Here is a 22,065-nt window from a genome sequence, read left to right as displayed (position 1 = left end):
TGATGAAAGAGCCCCAGTCCCACCTACTTGCGTCTCCCAGAGGAACCTCAGATTTCACTTCTGGTTGCACAAAGTTCATGGCTCTTTGCCAACAGCCAAGCAGCTATCAGAGCCCTGATGGATGACGGCACGAACCACCTGAGCCAATTTCCACTGGCAGCCCCACAGACCTAGCTTTCATCACCCATCAACCCATCTGTTGGTGTCCACTGGGGGGCTTTCAGTCTCCGTTTCAGTGAGGGATATTTTTACAGCTGAATGGTGGCGGAGCTGGGATAGGTGAGAGAGGAAGACTGGGCTGAAAGCAAACACTCAGGACAGATTTTTGAAAGGGGGTGAGTGAGTAAACCCAACTCGGTAACCAAAGCCAGTGAGCCAACTTACAAAGAGAGTGTTGACAAAGGAGAGTCTTAGCATGGGTCTTTTTCAAATAAAATGTATTTGTGCAGCCCAGGAAATAAAACACTTGTGAACACATTTACCCAAAGTTAAGGATTACAAGCTTAGGAGACTTTCCAAAGTACCGTAGTTATAAGCATGTAGTTAGCAATGCAATCCTACACAGGTTTATTTAAAAGTAAGTCAGACTGAATTCAATCTGACATGACAGCGTAGATAAAGTCGGAGTATAAACCCTCTCGGTGAAAGTAATGACATTCCTTACATCCCCCGCTTCTGTAAAGGGTGGATGAAATATGCTTCTCACTTCCCCTCACTTGTCTTAATTAAATATTCAGCAAAAGTCAAAACAAAGGAGTGACTGTTGGCAAAACTAAAAGTTGACTAAGACTGGTTCAAACTATTTCATTTAGGGACCTAAATATTAAAGCCAATCTGATTTCTTGTTTATGGTCTCTCTTTTCTAGTAGCATTCTTATTTATTTTTTAAAGTGGAGGTGTTGAAGGACCAGTGAAGAAATGGCTTTAAATCACAGTTTGAGTTTATTTGAATCTTGAGATTCAAATAATCTCAAACTGATAATCTCAAATAAATAATTTTGAGATTATTTGAATCTTGTTTTCAGACTACTTCAAGATGAATAGCTTGAACCTCAGAACAAATCTTCTTTATTTGTATTAAGAATGAAATGTTCAAATAAAGTTCATCTTATTTCCACACCGGAAGAATACAGAACCAGTTATACATTGCAATTGCATAATAGCATACGTGGAATCTGCTTCTAATCCTGGTTTGCTTGGAAGGAAATCTTATTGATTTAAATGGTTTGGCTCGTTCTTTAAATCTCAGATAGAGTAATAAATCAAGGGGGGGAAGAATTATGTTCTGGTATTAATCATAGGTGCATATTTTGAAATGTCAAACTTGGTTTAGAATTTCTGAATGATTTTGCTACTGTATATAAGTGATTGGCAGCTGAGAAAATAGTTAGCCCTTTTCAAACCCATTGAACATTCATTCTGTCATTCAGAGATAGATAGTTATACTCCTTAAATGTGGCCATTTAAACAGCTAAATTCCTAGATGTTCATAAGGCAGAGGGCATCAGAACATGCTAAATCCAAATCCATTAATTGACATCAATCTTTTGTTAAATTGATTCTGAATCTCTATACATAAAATAGCAGAAGGAGATGAAAACATACTGTATATTAAGAGAAAATGTTTTCATGTTATCATATCTCTTTCTCCTGTCCTGGCCACTTTTTACAGAGGCACAATTGAGAGCGTTTTAACAAACTGTATCACTGTTTGGTTTGGTGGCAGCAATATCTCAGATAGAAAGTCCATACAGAGAGTGGTAAGGACAGCCGAGAATATTGTAGGAAGCTCACTTCCTGTTATTCAGGATACTGCTTATAAGCACCATGTGCTTAGAGTGCAAAGCATTGTTAGAAACACACACACCCCACATACACTTTATAGTCTGCTTTTGTTGCTCCCATCTGGGAGGAGGTTTCAAAGTATTTCTACCAGGACTACCAGATTTTGTAACAGCTTTATTCCCTATGCCATCCATCTGGTAAACTTCCGAGATTCGTTTTTCTTGCCACGTACATGTATACATCCGAACTAGACTGTGTTGTTTCTCTGTGTCATACAATAATGTATATGTTGGTATATGCATAATTGTGTGTGTATGTATTTATTTTGTCATGTTTATGTAGTGTATATTGGAAGTGGTGACCCTCTGAGAGCTGTATGCAACAAAAATTCATTTTAATGTATGGCGATTAGTATACATTCAAAGTGACAATAAAGTTATGCTAACTCTAAGTCATGATAATCAAAAGCCTTTTAGATAAACTATCCTTTGCATAATCACTGCCCTCGTGGGGGTTATCAGATGTTTCAATAAGCAGATTGAATTTGGCAAAACTGTCCATAAAGAAAAAAATGAAGTGCTTTAAGTGAATGGAAATGCAATACAATAGACTAGGGTTAATGTTTACAGCAGGAGAATATGTTGGACATGTTGGACACAAAAAGATAACACAAATTTATTTGGCTTCACTGACCTCTTGTTATATGTTTAAGGTTGTATACTGAAATTAAACCATAATGTGCTTTCCTCCCATCTCTACTTCAACAGAGCAAGATCCAACTACTGCTAATTACTTAGCAGAAGGACTACAGGAGTGATCTTGATTGATTCCACTGATTACTTTGGTTCCACTGAAGAACTACCACAGAGCTTACAAGTGGAGAAAGTGAAACCAGTGGATAAATCATCTCCTATCTATATACTCTTGAAAATCTGAAAGGGCCTTTTTCAGTAGGAAGAAACTTACTAGTGGAATGATGGAAACTAACCAACCAATCAATCAATCAATGAAATTGGAAATGGAACCAATTATCTAGTGGTGAGCACCCTTTTGGTGGGAGTTTGGATCTTCCCCCTTGCTATGGATTTCTGCCCTGAGCAAGGAATTGGATACAACCAGCATAATGTTGAATGTCTGTGTGTTGTTCTTTAACTCTATGATTTGTTTCACGTTGTTGCAACAACAGTACAGCTGCAATGTGTCAAACATTTCCTAGGAAAACCTTGGACTGAACTTAGTGATTTGATTCCTGATCCAAAGATCCAAGCAGGCAACAATGGAAATGTGTATGTTTATTTATTTATTTTTGTCGGCTTTTTAATTATTGCCAATAGATGTTTTCAGAAAGATCAAATTGGGTGCTCAGAAATCCAACAAAACATATCATTCATTCAATCAGAACACAGCTGGAAGGGACCTTGAAGTTGTTCTAGTCCAGCTCTGGCATGGTATGGTGCAAAGGGCCCTGGCGTCCACCACATGAACGCATGCAGTATGCACATGTGTCCTTACCTCTTGCGACCCGCCTCTGTGATGCTCCAGCTGCTTGCACTCTGTGCGCATGCATGGAAGTGCCGAAGAGCTCAAATACAGGTAAGGAGCTCAGGTGGGCAGGTGGGCCCTCTGGAACACGATACCGGAACAGTACCCGGTGGTCCGGGCAGGCACCGGTATGTCCATGGTGTACCGCCTGCAACCCACCACTGAGGAGACTCTATACCATTTCAGATAAGTGACTGTCCAAAACTTTCTTAAAAACCTCAGTGATGAAGAACCTACAACTTCTGAAGGCAAGCTGTTCCACTGTTAATTGTCCTCACTGTTAGGAAGTTTCTCCTTAATTCCATGTTCTTCTCAATTTCTGTTTACAAAATTATAAGCTTTTTCTTCCTCTCTTTGTCTTTCATCCTGGCCATTCTCCTGTTAACAATAATATTCTTCATCGTCTCTCCAAGTTAGCCAATGGAAAAAATGATTTCACTCCAAAAACATTTCTGGTGATTCAGTTTTAAGAAAGCACAACCCAAGCAAATGAAAAATGCTTGGCTCTCTGGGGTCAATCATCCAAGTATAGGCAACTCACATGTGAGTGACACAAGCAAGTAAATCACCCCAAGCCATTTCCAGATGGAAAGAAAAGGATACATTTCCCAGATACCGTTCTGCACATCACACCTATATTTAAAGAGATTTGGGTGTTTTGTCCATGCTATAAGATAGCCATAATTTGAAAGTTGCCAACAAATAGATGAGGAAATACTGTTCAAAATTGGCCAGAGTTGAAACAAAGGTATAAATTGAGAATTATGCGCCAGGCAGACCAACCGACAAATTAGTTAAGTCTTATAACCAGATGGAGTTGGTTTAGATCCAGTAAGTCAAGGGAAGTAAAGTGGCTTTAAATCCAAGTATTCCATCTTAAACCATTTGTGGGTTGGGATTAAGGCAGATGCTAGTAATTTCTCTATCTCTGGGAGATTTCTTGAATTAATCGCTTCTGCGTTTCCTTGGACAAAGAAGATGGAAGACAGAACCTGTATTTGGCAGGGATATATATTTACAGTCCCTTCCGGCTGTCTTCTTATTCTACCTTGGCTGAATCTTCACCCCTTTCTTCAGTATTATAGTCAGTCTTAGTAGAAATGCCCCTCAGATGATAGCAATAGTTAAATCAGGGCAACAATTTTTAGGAACTTATGGTAATGGAGACACTGAACAGTACAGATTAGGTTAGACCTGGCTCAAAAACAGTAACCGTGAGAGGGACCTTGGAGTCCTAGTGGGTGATCACTTGAATATAAGCCAGGCAGACAATATGTTGCCAGTGTGCAGCAGCTGCCAAAAAAGCTAATACAATCCTGGGTAGTATAAACAGAGGCATTAGTGCCGCTTTATAAAAACCTAGTAAGACCATACCTAGAATATTGCAACCAATTTTGGTCAACATACTACAAAAAAAAATGTTGAGACTTTGGAAAAAATTCAAAGAAGAGCAACTAAGACGATCAAAGAGCTGGAGACTAAACCATATGAAGTACAGCTACAGGTTTGGGGTTTGGCTAGTCTAAAGAAAAGAAGAGTTAGAGGTGACATGATAGCCATATTCCAGTATTTGACCTGCTGCCATAAAGAAGAGGGGGTCAAATTATTCTCCAAAGCACCAGAGGGCAGGACAAGAAACAATGGCTGGAAACTAATCAAAGGGAAAAGCAATCTGGAATTAAGGAGAAACTTCCTAACAGTGAGGACAATTAACCAGTGGAACAGTTTGCCATCAGAAATCATGGACGCTCCATCACTGAAGCTCTTGTTAAGAAGAAACAAGAAACAAGAGCTTCTGACATGGTACAGGTTCTTCTGATTGAGCAAGGGGCTGGATTAGAAGACCTCCAAGGTCCCTTCCAGATTCGATTCTATTCCATTCCATTCTTAAGACTTCCATATCCAAAAGAGATGTTAACTGAATTCTCTCTATTCTAAAAACTCAATGAGCTAGTTATGATTTTAATATGTTGCCTAAACATTTTTTTTCTGCTATCCTTTTTGATGAATTAGTTGATTGTGGGAAAAGGTAACTGATTTAATCTTGTACGGAACAAATTAGTTACTCTGCCTTCCGATTGCCTAGAATTAAGTGGGACAAAAAAGTTTGTGCCGGGTTTCTTGTGTAGACAAAAATAAAGCATGCTCTGCACCGGGATTATAAGGCTTCTCTTGCTTTTAAATGTTGGTGCTTCCACTAACTTTGAAGAATTCTGCCCCATACATCCCTACGACCCATCCGCTCGCACAGAGAGGGACTTCTCCAGGTGCCGTCCACCAGACAGTGCCATGGGGCGGCGCCTAGGAGCAGAGCCTTCTCTGTGGCGGGCCCAGCCCTGTGGAATGACCTCCCCCCGGATATTAGGACCACTACTGACCTCCGCTCCTTCCGTGTCAAGCTCAAGACCCACCTTTTCCAAATAGCTGGCCTGGCTCGACCATAACTTCGTAACGCTCCTGATGGGTTTTTTAATTTAGTAATTTTATTTAAGGGGATTTTAAATTGTATTTTTAACTGTCTTTCACTTATAAGTCAATCCTCCTCCATGCACATATGTATATGTCTCTGTTCTTTTGTATATATGTTTGTCTTATGTGTATTTTTATCCGTTTTGATTGTACGCCGCCCCGAGTCCTTCGGGAGAGGGTTGCGGCTAATCAAATAAAATTATTATTATTATTATTATTATTATTATTATTATTATTATTATTATTATTATTATTATTATTATTATTATTATTAATTGGTGCACAGCAAGTTTCCAGCAACTCTCATTGTGATCAACGGCTCCTAAATTTCCTGAAATCTTATGAAAAATGATTTCAGGTCAAGTCTCATGTTAACTATTACAACCTCTTGAACTATCATGAACTCTGCAGGCTACCAATCATATTTTTGAAAGGTGTCTTTCATAGGGTCCTACTACATTGCATTTTTGGCAATTGACCCAGAGGAAAGGTTGAAAGCCCTTGACACTGATGAAGCTCTACCCATTTGACTGACATCCCTTTTTGGATAGTTGATTGCCTGGAACACATATGGAAACAGATTTTGGAACAAGGTTAGTAGGAAAGCAAATTCCAGTGTACTTTTTAAATTAGTTGCAGGTGGTAAATCACAAGCACGCACTACAGAATACGGCGAGAAAGGGAAGAGCTTCACTCTTGGCTGATCTAGTATTTGTAGGGTCCCCAGGTTGGAGCTGCAAAACTCCAGAGCACCAGTAGATGACAGAAAACAGAAACAAAAAGCTTCTCCTTTGCTGATCTAGTGGTCATTTGGATTTCTATTGGCCCACTTTGGGAACCGCTACATGATCAATTCCCTCCCTCCAGCCAATATCAGAGGCAGCCTGCTTTGCAACCCCCTTTTCTTTAGCTTTTAAAGGTCTCGGTTTTTCTGTCTTGTCAAAGGAATAGAAACCATAGCAGGAATAGCACCACCAACCCTAGAAAGCTGGCCTAAAGAAGGGGAAAAAAATATTTGAAAGGAAGTAGCTAACTTCCATGCACACACCCACATATCATTCAGTGTGTCCTCCAGCCAAACTATTTTCACTTGGCCTTCCAGCATCGCCTCATTTGTAGCAGATGACTAACCCCTAGTGGCAAAACCCCATAAACAAATCTGAAAGGAATGTGAAATTATATAGCTGTTGACAATCAAATGGCCATGTGAAATACATTGAGAGGAGAAAAGGGAAGGAGGGAGAATTTGCTCTGAAGGTGATCCCCTGCACTTTCATTTGCTTTTAGATAGATAGATAGATAGATAGATAGATAGATAGATAGATAGATAGATAGATAGATAGATAGATAGATGATAGATAGATAGATAGATAGATAGATGATAGATAGATGATAGATAGATAGATAGATAGATGATAGATAGATGATAGATAGATGATAGATAGATAGATAGATAGATAGATAGATAGATAGATGATAGATAGATAGATAGATAGATAGATAGATAGATAGATAGATAGATAGATAGATAGATGATAGATAGATAGATGATAGATGATAGATAGATAGATAGATAGATAGATAGATAGATAGATAGATAGATAGATAGATAGATAGATAGATAGATAGATAGATGATAGATAGAGATAGAGATGAAGATGTAGATGTAGATGTATCCTGCTTTTGAATTATAGACTCTTAAGGGTACTGGCAAGGTCTGTGGCAGAAGAAGAGGAAAGAGGTGAAGCTGAGGCCCTGCACAGTTGTTCAAGCAATCCCTCACAGCAGGGCCGGATTTTCCTATAGGCTAACTAGGCTTCAGCCTAGGGCCTCAAGATCAAGAGGGGCCTTTTATTTTTATTTATTATCTGTGCCACATTTTTTATAAAGGTTAGTACCAATTACAACATGTTTCATTTAATATATTGATATATATCACAGTAATGATGTATTTTATTATCTCTCATGTAATTTACAAATTTAAAAATGGGAGGTGAAAGGGCCCCATAAGTGGAATAGCCTAGGGCCTCTTTTCATCTAAATCCGGCCCTGCCTCACAGCATGGCTATCTATCAGAAAGGATGGAGATTCAAATGACATATGGGAGGTCACAAGTTTTTCCACTTCTGGTAGCAGGTTGTGGAATCCGAGATCAAGTAGTACTTGAGACAGACCGAGAAGGATCACTTTCAATCTGAAATTCTTCTAATCTGGCCTATTTTTTAACAAATCTATTACAAAAGAGTAATACAGTGGAAATTAAGGAAGAAGTATTATTCATTGATAAAGCACATGTTTTGCTTGCAGAAGTTTTTCAATTGCCTAAATTCCCTGCCTCTGCCCTATGGTTGAAATGGCACAGCTGCGTTGGGAATAAGGAACAGTGCTTCACTATATGCAGTCCTCCAAGAGTGAAGAACCTGTGGCCCTGCAGATATCGCTGAAGGTTGCCCAAGTAAGCTAAGAAGTTGGAATAATATTTGTTGAACAGAGGCTCTTCACTACAGGTCATTAAAAAGACATCACATTTTTCTTGCACTAGTAGAGACAGAAGCTAAGATAGAAAAGGCTATGTGATTTAACATTCTATACTCCCTATGCTACCTTCTATAATCCAAATGGGTAACAACTCCAACAGCACTTATTCTGTATTTCAGGAACCCTGTTTTCTCTTTGTATAGAGTGAGAGGCTACTGAAAGACCAGATTAATTGGAATCTTAGTTAGAAAAGGCTGTTTAGATCCATGTGTTCCACTCAGTGCAGGAATCCAAATGTAAGCATCCTTGATAGATGCTTTGAGGACTATGTTCATCATGAGGAAAGCAGATCTTGATCTTTTTCTGTTGACATCCTTCCAAGTAGGCAAGGGATACTGTCTTAGTCATGATATCCTCCCTTGATTTAATGCATCTCGTGGAGAGTTGGCATATAGCCTTAACTGTTACTAAGCAACTAGATAGGACAAATTTGACTAAATCCTGAACTTTGGGATTCTAAGAGACAAAAAAAAAACCATCATGTTGAGTTAAACTCAGTGGGAGAAATGGAATTTAGAGAATCAATTCTAAAAAAACTAGAATTTAAGGCATAGATGGTTAATATACTAGAGAAATGTAAAGGTACTGGAGAAAGTTGGTATTATGAAAGAGAGAGTGAGAAAAGATGGTCCAGGGTAACTTAGTAAGTTTCTCCAGCTGAGATTAGATATGTATATGTTTGTATAAATATGTGTGTGAGAGAGTGATGGTCAACATCTCCAGAATTTAGAGATGATATTTCTCCTAACTGGTGGCATGTTTTATTCCCATTTTTGTTCTTTAAAAAAAAACCAAATCCTTACCCAAGTCAAAATAATTGGGAAAAGAAAACATCCAAAATTTGTTTATCTGTGTGACACAGGCATGTATCTAGTTCATTCATTATTACCACACCCAACATGGGGCCCTCAACCCCATGTAAGAGATGTGGCCCCAACCAACAAGAGATGCCCCACTATATCAGAACAGAGGTCCACTGGCAGAATCCATTGTTTCTGCATTCCTTTGTTGTTCAATCACATCTGAATCTCCATGACTAGATGGACCTCAGTTCACCATGATTGTCAGCAATTGCTTCTTTCAGGTCCTGTACTTTTATTTTGTATCATCACTGATAGTGTACAATTATCTCTCTGTCACCTAGTTTTTCAGTTGTCCCTGATGCAACAAGATCTTTTTCACTGATTTCATATTTGTGGACTCACAAATGTTCTAAATATTTTAGATGTTGTTTATTAATGCTTCCAGTGAGTAATTTGATACATACATCTACTACATACATCTACTACAGAATTATTTTTCTTTTTCTGGTAACTTGAGATTTCTCATCAATTTTTTCCAGCACTACGGTGAAAATTTCCTCCCCCACCTTCTAGCTTGCTGGTGACCCAGCTTTCACAGCCATATGTAAAACTGGAAAAACCATAGCTTTGAAAATACATATATTTCTTGTAAGAATGATGTCTCTGCCCTTTAGTACTTTCTCTAGATTTGTCACGGTTTTTCTTCCAAGTAGCAGCAAGCTAGTGTCTTCTCCATTGTCTTTTTTAAAATTTCCACAGTAATATCCTTAAACCGTCATTGTTTTTGAAGTGGTACCCTAATCTGCTAAACAAATTCACCAATGATTCCATTTTAATTCCAATTTCTGTTTCTAGTTAGTCCAGTAGAAATACTCATGAAATATTCTACCTACATAAGTTAAATAAGAGGAGAGTGTAGAACTCTGGCACAGTCTTTCCCAGTTTTGAACCATTTAGTTGTTTCATATTCACTTGTTTCTAGTCATTGTATAAAATTGTCAATAGACAGATGAGGTGACCCAGTAAACTAATGTTTTTAACAGTACCCGTATTTTTCGGAGTGTAAGATGCACCAAGGTTTTGAAGAGGCAAATTTTAAAAAAAAGTTTTTGCACTCGGCAAACCTCCCCAAAACACCCTGTTTTTCATGAAAACGGGCCCGTTTTTTTAAAGGGCATGAATAGCCTTTAGAAGGCTTGTAGAATGCTCCAGGAGGGGTAAAAACAAGCAAAAAACCAGCCAATTTTTGTCCAAAAAAAAGGGCATGGATAACCTTTAAGAGGCTTATAGAATGCTCCTGGGAGCCGGGGGGGGGGAGGGGAATTGAGCAAAAAACAGCCCTTTTTTTTCATTTCTGCCCTCCCCAGCCCCAGGAGCTCTCTGAAAGCCTCCTAGAAGTTATGCAGGGCCATTTTGATGAAGGGGGTGGGGGTTTGGGAGGCAAAAAATGCTGTATTCAGTGTATAAGACACACCCAGATTTTCACCCTCTTTTTTTGAGGGGAAAAGCTGCGTCTTATACTCCGAAAAATATGGTAATCCAAAATTTATTGTGGTCTGTGCAATCAAAGGCCTTATATAAGCAATAAAGAAAAGAGAGACATATTTTGGGGGCTTCCTTGCCTTTTCCATTTTTCATCAGATGCTAACAATATGATCTTGGATGCCCCTATCTTTTCTGAATCCAGTTTGTACATCTAGCAATTCTCACTCCATGTATGGTTGAAATCCGAATTACAAAATCTTTAGAATTATTACTGGCATTATTAGTTTGTAAGATAAATGCAACTATTTGGTAGTTGGAGCATTCTTTAGCACTGCCAAAGACTAACATAAAATGATTTTTTCCAGTTCTTTGGCCCCTGCTATATTTTCCATACTAACTTACAATGCGTGTAAGATAGTAAGCAGAACAGCTTGTATTTCATCACCTCCTGTAACTTTGTTGTTAGCAATATATTTTAGGGCCCATTAAGATTCACTTTCCAAAATGTCTGGCCCTAGTTGTGATCAAGACATCATATATAATATAATCAATTTGAGGTTGGGGGGGGGTGGTTTTTTTGGGGGGGGGGCAGGGTTATTTTGTTTTGGTACTGTTCTTTTTTATATTTGCACCATCTGTTCTTAATAGCTTCTTCCTTCTGTAGCTCTTTGCCTGGCTTTTTGTTATGTTCAACTTTGTGTTGTTTTTGGTAATTTTCTCAAATCTCTGATCCTTCTCATTCAATTATGATCATCAAGTTTCCATGCGTTGCTTATTTCTCTTGGTTTCTCTGACAAAGAGCTGCAACTAAATATGCAGAGCAATTCATTGTTCGTTAGATTCAATTCCTTGTCTCTTCTTGCTGCTCTGTAATTCACAGTTTAGCTGAGAAAACTTTTTCTGACTTTTGTTTCTGCTTTGCTTCTGTTTGTTTGCTTGCTTGTTTGTTTTAACATGTTTTGTTTTAGCAGAAAGCCATTTTACCTTCTTTTGCTTTTTTACACTTCAGGGTATATTTGCATGACTCATTTTTAATGAAGTCACATATTTCAGTCTAGAATTATTCAGGCATTCTAGCGAACATGTCTAACACATTAAATATTTGATTTACCTTCACTGTACAATCAGATAGTATATTGCTGAAGTTGGATCTTGTCAGTCTGAATAAATTTCTTTTCTTTAGTTTAAGTTGCCTTTTTCACTTTTACAGATTAGATGGAGCTCCTCCATCACTACATGCAGAGACTACAGTTAACATGATTTAGTGCATTCAGTGGTGTCTATCTGCAGAGTCATTTTTCAAATTGCTGGAAGAAGATATTTAGGATAAATCTTGGCTTTTATTTTATTTTATTTTATTTTGCCGAAGACTTATCTGTCTGTCTCCTATTTCCTTATTCAGGTAGTCCTTGATTTAAGACCACAGTTGGGAATCAGAATTTCCTAATTAAGCAAATTAATTGTTAGGTGATTTGTGTCTGATTTTGCAACCAATCTGGTTATTAAGCAAACAATTGCAGTTGTTAAGTGAATTACAGCAAATCCGGATTCCTCTATTGAATTTCCTTGTTGGAAAACAGTTGGAAAACAGTTGGAAATGCAGGACCTCAGGGCGCTGCAACTGTTGCAAAAATAGGCTGTTTGCCAAGTGCCCAAATTTAGATTATGTGTCCAAAGCAGTGGTGGGTTGCAGGCAATATGCCCTGGTACAGGCGTACCGGTGCCTGCCGGGAGCACTGGGTACCATTCCGGTACAGTGCTCTGGAGGGCTCACCCGCCCATCCGTCCTCATTACCTGTATTTGAGCTCTTCGGTGCTTCCGCAAGCAGCGGCACTCCACTAAGCAGCTGGAGCATCGTGGAGGCTTGCGGAGGCATCACAAGAGGTAAGGACGCATGCACATGCTGCGTGCATTCCTGTGGTGGACGCCGGACCCCGTTGCACCGTCCCTGTTGCAATGGGATCCAGGACCCACCACTGGTCCATGGGGTGCTGTAATGGTGATAAGTATGACGACTAGTTGTAAATCCCTTTTTTTCCAGCGACATTGTAACTTTGGTCACTAAACAAATGGTTGTAATCTGACAACTATCTGTACGTACCAATGACAGAATTTCTCTTTATTCCAGATTCTATTTTACTTCTAACTTTAACCATTTCAGCCTCCCGGTTTGTAAGTTATTACCACAATTTGCACCTCCTCTGCCTCTATACGTTGGGCCATAGAGAAATTACTTTGAGATTTATTAGCTTGCTTTGGATTCAGATTCAGAGATAATTTATCATTTGGGGAGTTGGCGAGTGCTAATTTGGACACCCTCTTATTAATAACATTGGCTACTACATTTCTTCTTTTATTTACTTATCCACAGCAGATTGTATTTATTTTGGATGCGAGGTGTCCTATTCCAGTCCATTTCATTTCACCGATGCTCAAAATATCACTGTTAAATCTTGACTAGTAGTGGCGAATGGGTTTGCACAAGGCTGATTGATGATTGATTGCTCATATTTCTGAACCACCCATCTCCTTCAAAGAGGGACTGTGGGTGGTGTAGAATACAATATTAAAAAAAATAAAAACAGTATGTAAAAAGGAAAATGCTAGAATTAAAATTTCAAAATGAGAGTTTTTAGGAGGAGACAAGAATAATTAAGCCCTGTTAAAAGTTAATTTAAAAAGGAGAAAGGAGGGTCCACTGGGCACCAACCAGTTCCATAGCTCATTCTCCTTCAGAAGGCCAGGAGAGTTGGGGGAACTACCTCACCTCCAGGCGGGAGAGTTAAAATATTTCACACAATGGGGATAACAGCAAAGAAGGTTCTCTTTCTAGAATCCACCAGTCAGGGTTTTTCTAATGAAAGGGTCTGCAACATACCCTCCTTGCCTGATGGATGGGACAGGCCAAAGTAATAGGACAAAACTGGTGTTGTGACCCGCCACTGCAGATTCAGACGGCGAGGAGGTTGGGGAGGAACACGGGCCAGTCCTGGAGTCTGGGGAAGGCTCTGACAAGTGCTCTGCATCAGAGGCAGAGATGGGGCCAGGGACGTCTGACAGTTATCAGCTGCCTTCAGAGTCAGACATCAGTGAGGCAGACGAACAGCTGGAGCCTGTTCCCAGTGTGCGCATGTGCAGAGTTGCCAGACGAAGGGAATAGCTAAGGAACAAGGGTCGAATTGGGAGAAAGGGCACAGGTGAATGGTGAATGGCCCCTCCCATAGGGAATGAAAGAGGAGCGAAAAGGGAAGGGTGTTTGCAGGAGACAACTCATTCCAGCATTCTTGTCAGCATCTGAAAGATATCGACCTAGCCACTCTCCAAGCCTGATAAAAGTCAGTAATTGTGAACTATCTTGAAAGACTGTGGGCCAGGACTTTGCTGGAGAGGAATTCACTGTAAATTAAATAAAAGGGGTTTATCGGGACAAGGACTGGGCTTCGTGCTGCTGGGGAAGTCTAGGTCAGAACAGCTGGTTGCATAGATAGCCTGGCCTCATTAAGCTTACAACTAACACCATGAATTGGACTCGGAAGCAAAATGGCACTCTATGAAGTTCGTGGAGCAGAAGTTTTACATGTGCCCTTCTATGGACACCCAGTGTAGCTTTCGCATTCTGCACCAGCTGAGGCTTCCGGATACTTATGTCATAATGATCCTATGAGCTAGACCATGGGAATGTCTAAGACATGACAGACAAGTTTGGACAAAGGCTTGGATTAAGTACAGTCCACTGGATAAGGAAATAGCAATGTTTTTCAGTACTCTGCCAGGAAAACCAAATGTGAATTTACCGTGTGTAAGTTTTTGCCTGGCCCCAGATCTAGCAAAAACAGACATAGTTTTGCTTTCCTTAACCATTTTGCAGCAGGTGTGACTTCCTCCAGTGCTACCACGTCCGATGAAGGCTCAAGAGATCCTCCCGCATTCAACAGATAATCCTACCGAATATGAATATGGAAATAAATCAAGAAGGGATAAAGTGAGAAGATCAATTCTAATTGTCCTTAAGAGGAAACAGAAGAGGAATCAGTAAAGCCAGACCAATCTTCTACAACATGGTATCCTCCAGATGTGTTGGCCCGAACGAAGCACATGGTTTATTTGGAATAATGGTGAATGCTTAAGTCTCACTCACTGACAAACAATTCCAAAGCTGCCTCGGTCCGAGAGTTTACCTTCCTGTTGTGCAGGCATGAAGTACAATGCTGCCATCTAATGGAGAGCAAAGGAAAAGGGAAAAAAAGGATTTGGATATTAAAAAGTATTATTTTAATACTTCGTTGGAGGAAGCATTGCCATGTCGTATTAAATTGACATGTGATGTTAATTGACATGTAACCACCTTCAGTAGTTGTACTGGCCAATATCAGCACTCCAGATAAAAAGAATTTTTTGTCAAAATAGGATATAAATTGTGAAAAGACAAATTTGAGAAGTACCATCTATAGCAGTGGTTCCCAATCTTTCTTTGGCCATGCCCCACCTAAGCATCTCTAAAACCCTGATGCCCCACCCCCTCCCTGTGACATATAATTCTTACTTTACTCAAAAAGTGAACTCTACTCATGTGGAGGAAGCCTAAAAGGCCATTAACTTGGTTTAAACAAGGTTCAAATTGCCCCCACTAAAAATCAGATTGCCCCCCTATGGGGCGTGGGGCTCACGTTGGGAACCACTGATCTATAGTGTGCTTTTTATGGATAGTATTCATAAAAATGACCTACATCAGAATGTAATTCATCCGTGTGTTAAAACAATGAATCATCTGGACCCATTGAGTCTTTTTCTCCCATATGATCTTCCTCATATGGATCCTAAGAGTGTTGAGTAAAGGTATCCCCTGTAGCTTTATTTTTTATGCTCATTTGTGTCCACTAAAATTGCACAAAGAGCTAAACAGGGATGGGAAAGATGCTGAGATGGTACCAATTCATTCTTTTGGGTTCTTAAAGGAATAAAGTCAAAGAATTAAGCCATTCCAATGAAAACTTCAGTGGGATTACAAGACACAGAAATGGATTGGTAGGCAGAATACATTACCTGCTTCTGACCTTGAACTTGTTTCTTTGCTAAACATATTCATTTTCTTAACAACTTTTCGAGTCATACTGTAACCTCTGTAAATTCCCAATTCCTGTTTATCTGTGTGAGAATGGATCAGTCATCAATGTAGATATAGTTTCTATATGATATCTTTCTGGGGATGCTATTCTACTGTCCTTTGCTGCTGCTGCTTCTTTTTCTTTTTTCTTTTCCTCTGAATCTATTTTGACTCCTGGAAACTGCCTGGACCAGCCTTGCAGACTTCTTGCTAAGTTTTTGGAAATAGTTTACCATTTTCTTCTTCCTGGAACTGAATAGAGGCACTACAAGTTTACTGATGTGCACTTCCAGTTCCGGCTGTGGTATGCGACGGGCAAGCTTGCTCACCCATGCACTCCTGGTGGGAGGACTTAAAAAATCAATTGAAAGAAATGAACGAGCAGCTCAGAGAGAACCAAGACCGGGCGATCCAAAATTCATGGAGACTGGAGCTTTTGGAGGAGGGGACAGCTGAGATGAGGAGGGAGGTGAAGGGGGTGCAGAAAGGAAACCAAGAACTTGAGAACCACCAGATAAAAGTGGAATTTGAAAGGATGTCTTTTTTTCTTAGATTTCAAAATGTAATTGAGGCTGATGACGAAGATCTGAGGGATATTATGACAAATTTATTGGCTGAATATATTAAAAAAGACAGACAACAGATGGGGTGGGAGATGGACCTGGTCTATAGAGTAAATTCAGCATATGCCAGAACACACAATGTTCCAAGGGAGGTACACATTAAATTTCTCAGAAAGACCACAAGAGATGAGATTCTGAGTGCACAAAGGGGGCAAGCACTAAAATACAAGGATAGAGAAATAGCCATTCTGAAACAAATCCCAAAGAAAGTTAGAGATAAAAGAAAAAGCTATTCGCTTTTAGCGAAGAAATTATACCAGAAAGGGGTGTGGTTTAGATGGCTTATGCCAGAAGGTATGCTAATATTCTGGGAGGACACGAGAGTTAGAATCAACACAACTATGGAGGCTGAGGCCTTCATGGAAAAAAAATAAAGTCCTCCTAGATAAACCTGATGATACTACATGGGACATACAGGACATGGGAGGTGCCGGAGCTCTGCTGGAGGGGGGAGAAGAGGCAACATTGAGAAAACTCAGATCACAAAAATGAACTAGAAAATCTGTTTGATATAAAATGATTGAAATTGTTTGAAGATAAAAGTTTATGCTGACAAAATACTACTAAGTAGCAACAATCTAATGTATTAATAAATGAAAGTTATGAGAATGGGGGGGAGGGCCATTTCCTGCATAATGTAACTGTCAAAATTTGTAATTTTACCCATTACCCCTTTCCTTGATTATTATTTTTAAAACTAATAAAATTTTGTTTAAAAAAAAAGTTTACTGATGTGCAACAGTGGATTTGTGGTTTGTTTGCCTGTATAGAAGTTCACTGATGGGACAGTATAATATTAGACCTTTCCCTCCCTCCTCCCCAGTGAAGTTGTCAAGCATTCTGCCATGTTCCTTTTTCCAGCTGATGAGATAGGAGAATGTTAAAATGGTGGTTTAAAAAAAACTGATCCCTTGATGGGGACATCTGTTCAAACAAAATGTTTAGCAATAGAAATAGCAACTCCTATTCTCTCTCTCTCACACACACACACACACTTGTGAAAGGAAAGTAGTTGACGTTTGTTTGCTGCCATGCATTGGAGACAAAGAAGCTGGTCAGCCCATTGATCAGGGGATATAGTAAACATCTGGCTAGAATATAAGAACACCATAGTGGACAAAGTAGAGAAAGAGGTAGAAATCTGAAAAGGGATTTGAAGCTAGTTTATGCCGTGGGATCAAGCATCTTAAGAACACAGGGTGGAAAAACCCTCTGTGTGCTAATTTCCATTTGAAATGAAAGTACAGGAAAAGGATGTGGGATTCATTTGTTGTGGGTAAGACTTTGTGTTCCAGTCCCAGGATGTTTGGGGAGAAAAATGGAATATTCCAGAATGAGAACAAGGAGCCTGGAATTCATTACAAAAAATGCATGAATGTGCTCATCTAAACAGCACATTGGTTTTCTCGGGAAACTTATTATCACATAACATTACAGAAATGCAAAGGCACACAAGAGCCGATGAATACTATGTTAGAAATGTGAAACTGTTTGGTGGTATTGCAGAAGATAGGAAAGAAAGCTACATGGCAACCCACTTATTGCCTTTCACCTTGTCTGTAGATTTAAGGAAATTACATTTTTCCTTTCTGAAGAAAAACAAGACAGATTATGACATTTATGACCGAGATTTGCCATAAAGATTTTATTAAACAAAGAAAGAATATGTTTTTGTTATAGAAATGTGGGGCACTCGATATGCAACTGTTTCATATGGAAGCTAGACAGAGACAAGATTCAAAAACATTAATGAAAAGAACAAAACCCCAAAGAACTTAATTTTCCTAAGAAAAGTGGAATAGTTGCATTCCGGGTATAACAATGAATTGTTTTCAAGGTGTCCTATTGACTTTGGAGCCATGAGTCATATAACAAGGGCAAGACAGGGTTAAATTGTGGAAGGAAGGTCTTGCCAATGGAAGACACGAATGTCTGTAGGGTATGACTCTCAAAAGAGACAAGGGTCCACCATAGTAATGTGGTTGAAGCTCCACATGCATAAGCAATGCTGTCATCTTGGCTTTTTCCTTTTTTATTTATGTATTTTATCTTGGGTCCACAGACAGAAAAAAGATCAACATATGAACAATGCCACAAGAGTTGCAGACTGAGGGGTCTGTCACTTTCTTTGGATCACTTGCCAAAGAATTTGCACCAAAACATTTGTGAAAGTTATAATGAAGACATCAGACTGGGCAATGTTAATGCTTACTGTCCAATTGTCTGGAGCATTTGCCAAAGATACCCAATGCAGAAGATCCTCAACAGAGTTCATTTGCGTGGCTGAGTCTGGCCTAATAAACCTGATTTGTTCACTCGCCCACATGTCTGGCGTTGTTCCTGCTGGGGGTAGGACCAGAGCTTGGATAACTTGAGAGGAAGTCAACACTCCTTCTGCTGGTCCCCACCTTTGTCCCTGCTGCTTATCTGAAGGGAACGGCTGAAGGGACTAGCCATGGTTTATGAGCAGAGGAGTGACTGATGGCTTAGTTAATCTATGACTGTTGGGACTGGAGCTCGACCACCCCCAACCCCTAGCTATTCAGGAGTCCAGGGGAATGTTTGGCGTGAAAAATGGTTGATAGACTGTGATGATAAGTGGGAGTACAGCTACTCAATTGCCCCATGGAACCACATGATGGAGATACTGAGGGAGCCCTTTGGAGAGGCCAGTTTCTGGGATGCACCTTCATTGCAACCATGAGCTTTAGGCTGCCACTTGCAGGCAATGCCACAGAGTTCATTCAGACTACCCAACCCGGAAAAGCTTTGACCAGCCCTATGAGAGGTCTCCCTTCATCTTTCTTCTCACCAAAGCAAGTTCTTTTCAGCCTTCTGTCACAATACAACCTTTGCAGGAGAAAGTCGAGAAGGGCTCTGAAGCAGAACAAAGGGAAGGAACATATTGCTCTCATTATCCATGGGGCCACGGCGCTTTGTAAAGCAGCAGTGACAGATTTCGTTCAAATTTGTCAAAACCAAGTCTGTGAGTCTTTGCAGCTTTGTACAGCTTTTATTGGCTGGTGATATTCTGTGCCTGTTCTCAGTGCTCTGAAGTTGTCAGAAATGAAAGCAAAGGCATAACCAACTTCAAAACAGTTTGATTTTACTGGAGTGTGTAAACCACATAGCGATCTAAAATGCTTCCATTGTGAAGGACGTGAAGGCTGAACCGACATAATTCCCCAAAACAGAACAAGAATTATACTGAATCATTAAAGGATTTGGATTGAGCTTGATAGAAGTGGTAAAGTAGTAGTAAATGTGAATATGAGGAATTTTGACTAGAAGACTGAACATATTCAAGGCTCCTCAAGTCCTTCAAGAAATATTAGGAAATATAGGAACTTCGTTACGCTCCTGAGGGGTTTTTAATTTAGCAATTTTATTTAAGGGGATTTTAAACTGTGTTTTAATTGTGTTTTTAGCTGTGTTTATTGTCCTTCACTTACAAGTCTACCCTCCTTCATGCACAAATGTAATTGTCCTTGTTTTTTCGTATGTATGTGTGTCCTATGTGTATTTTATCCTTTTGATTGTACGCCGCCCCGAGTCCTTCGGGAGAGGGTTGCGGCTAATCAAATAAATTTATTATTATTATTATTATTATTATTATTATTATTATTATTATTATTATTATTATTATTATTATTATTATTATATAGCTGAGAGTCAAGGATAATTCGGGCTGCACTTGGAGTGGCCTGACTGGGAGGCATCTCCAGTTGGGACAGTGGAGTGGTTGGACCATGTGATGAACATCTGGGTGCAGGGGAAGGGACTTCGACTTCTTTTGGGTGGGGAAAACCAGGAAGCTTTCAGATTCAGGTTTTTCCAGATGTGCCAATATGAACTCCCTAATAAAATGGAACTTTGAGGAACTACTAGCCTCTGAGTCTTCTTTTGTTGGGGATGTTACTTGGAACCTTGACGCTGTACTTCTTTGGAAAATGTAAGAAAATGTTTAAGGACCTTATTCACTTAGGACATATGGCTTGAATAACAACTCTTTCGAAGCGCCTGAAGGCAGAACAAGAAGCAATGGATGGAAACTAATCAAGTACAGAACCAATGTAGAACTAAAGAGAAATTTCCTGAGAGTTAGAACAATTAATCAGTGGAATGACTTGACTCCAGGAGTTGTTTGGTGCTCCAACACTGGTGGTTTTTAAGAAGAGATTGGACAACCATTTGTCTGAAATGTTATAGTGTCTCCTGCTTGAGCTGGGGATTAGATTAGAAGAAAGTCCTCCAAGTTCCTTCCAACTCTATTATTGTGTTAATTCTCTTCAACTGAAATCCTTGTGTCAGTTTTGTTGAACATTGGTGTTCCACATACCTTGATGTTTTTTTATTAAAATGTCTTTATTTATGCCACAGATTGATTTGATGCAAGCTCAGAGTAAATGCATTAGTCATATCTCACGTCAGCTATCTCCGGCAATTCAATGTGACTATACAGAGACTTAGACGGTAGCTTATTTAATGAAATTCTTTCAGGGTGAGAGAGAATTGACCACATCTGACCTGAAAAGATGGCTTCAAAAGGAAATCATTGCATAACTGAGTAATTTAAATGTGAATCTAAAACTTCTGGGATTTCTCTGCCTAGACAGTGTAACACAAACAGTTGGTGGAGTTTTGATAGGACACTAGAAAGGAAATGGACAACTAATTGCCGACTAAAACATGTTGGGTTTTTTGTGGATATGCTGAAGTTCCTTAAACCGATGATTCCCAAATCCTCTGCATTCATTCAGAATTGAGACATGTTTTCATAACTGCAGATGGAATTACCAAATCTAAACCATTTTAATTATTGTTGGAGAAAGTCTGATTTTTAAAGGAAATCAGACATCTTAGTAACCTATGTGCCATTGGATGACACAATAGAGTGGCTATGAAGTTATAAGCCAGGAATCTTTAGTTAAATCTTGCCAAAGTGAACAATTTTTAAGTTGTTGACTGACTAGAGTTTGAATGTTTGCCCTAGTAAATCTCATTCTGGTTTTTTTTTCCACCTTTTTTTTCTAAAGTATGTCTTACTTAAATACTACTCTAGTAGGCTAATACATTAAGCTAGAGCCACATTTAAAAACCAATGTTTAATACAAAACATTAGTCATTATGGTGCATGCTGGTGAAACAAAATTAACCCACATTATGGTTTAATGCAAAATAGGAAGACAGACATAGTTTCTATTTTAGTAGCTTATTTTAATATATCACTTGATATTGTTTTATATACTTGCCATCTTCCCTTATAGTGGCATTCAGAGATGGAATTAAAAATATCAACAGATCAATTTTTTTTGTTTGTCCACCATCATCTTATCACTTCAATACAGTTTCATCAAATTATCTATTGGCACATTTGTTTCACATATGCACAAAATTGGCTTATGGCCTTTCGATCATCTTACCACAGGTGGTGAGATCACTTCTACACATCTGGGCCTTAAAAAGCTTGATTCTGCTGGTTGGCTCGGGGACCCAATGGTCTAGGCTGGATATGGTTGGTATAGTGATAGAGGTCCTTTCTACTTGACCCCTTGGTTTTTCACTCTATATTCAACTTTCGGAATTGAAAATTATTTTGATAATTGTTTTTATATTTATATATTTTATTGCATTGTAAGCCACCCAGAGTTGCTTTGGACAACAAGATGGGTGGCCTATACATTTACAGATGCTTCTTATATTGAAATAAGGTAT

This window comes from Natrix helvetica (assembly GCF_964273705.1).
Source record: "Natrix helvetica genome assembly, chromosome: 1".
NCBI lineage: Eukaryota > Metazoa > Chordata > Lepidosauria > Squamata > Natricidae > Natrix > Natrix helvetica.
Note: the sequence above shows the minus strand (reverse complement) of the source record.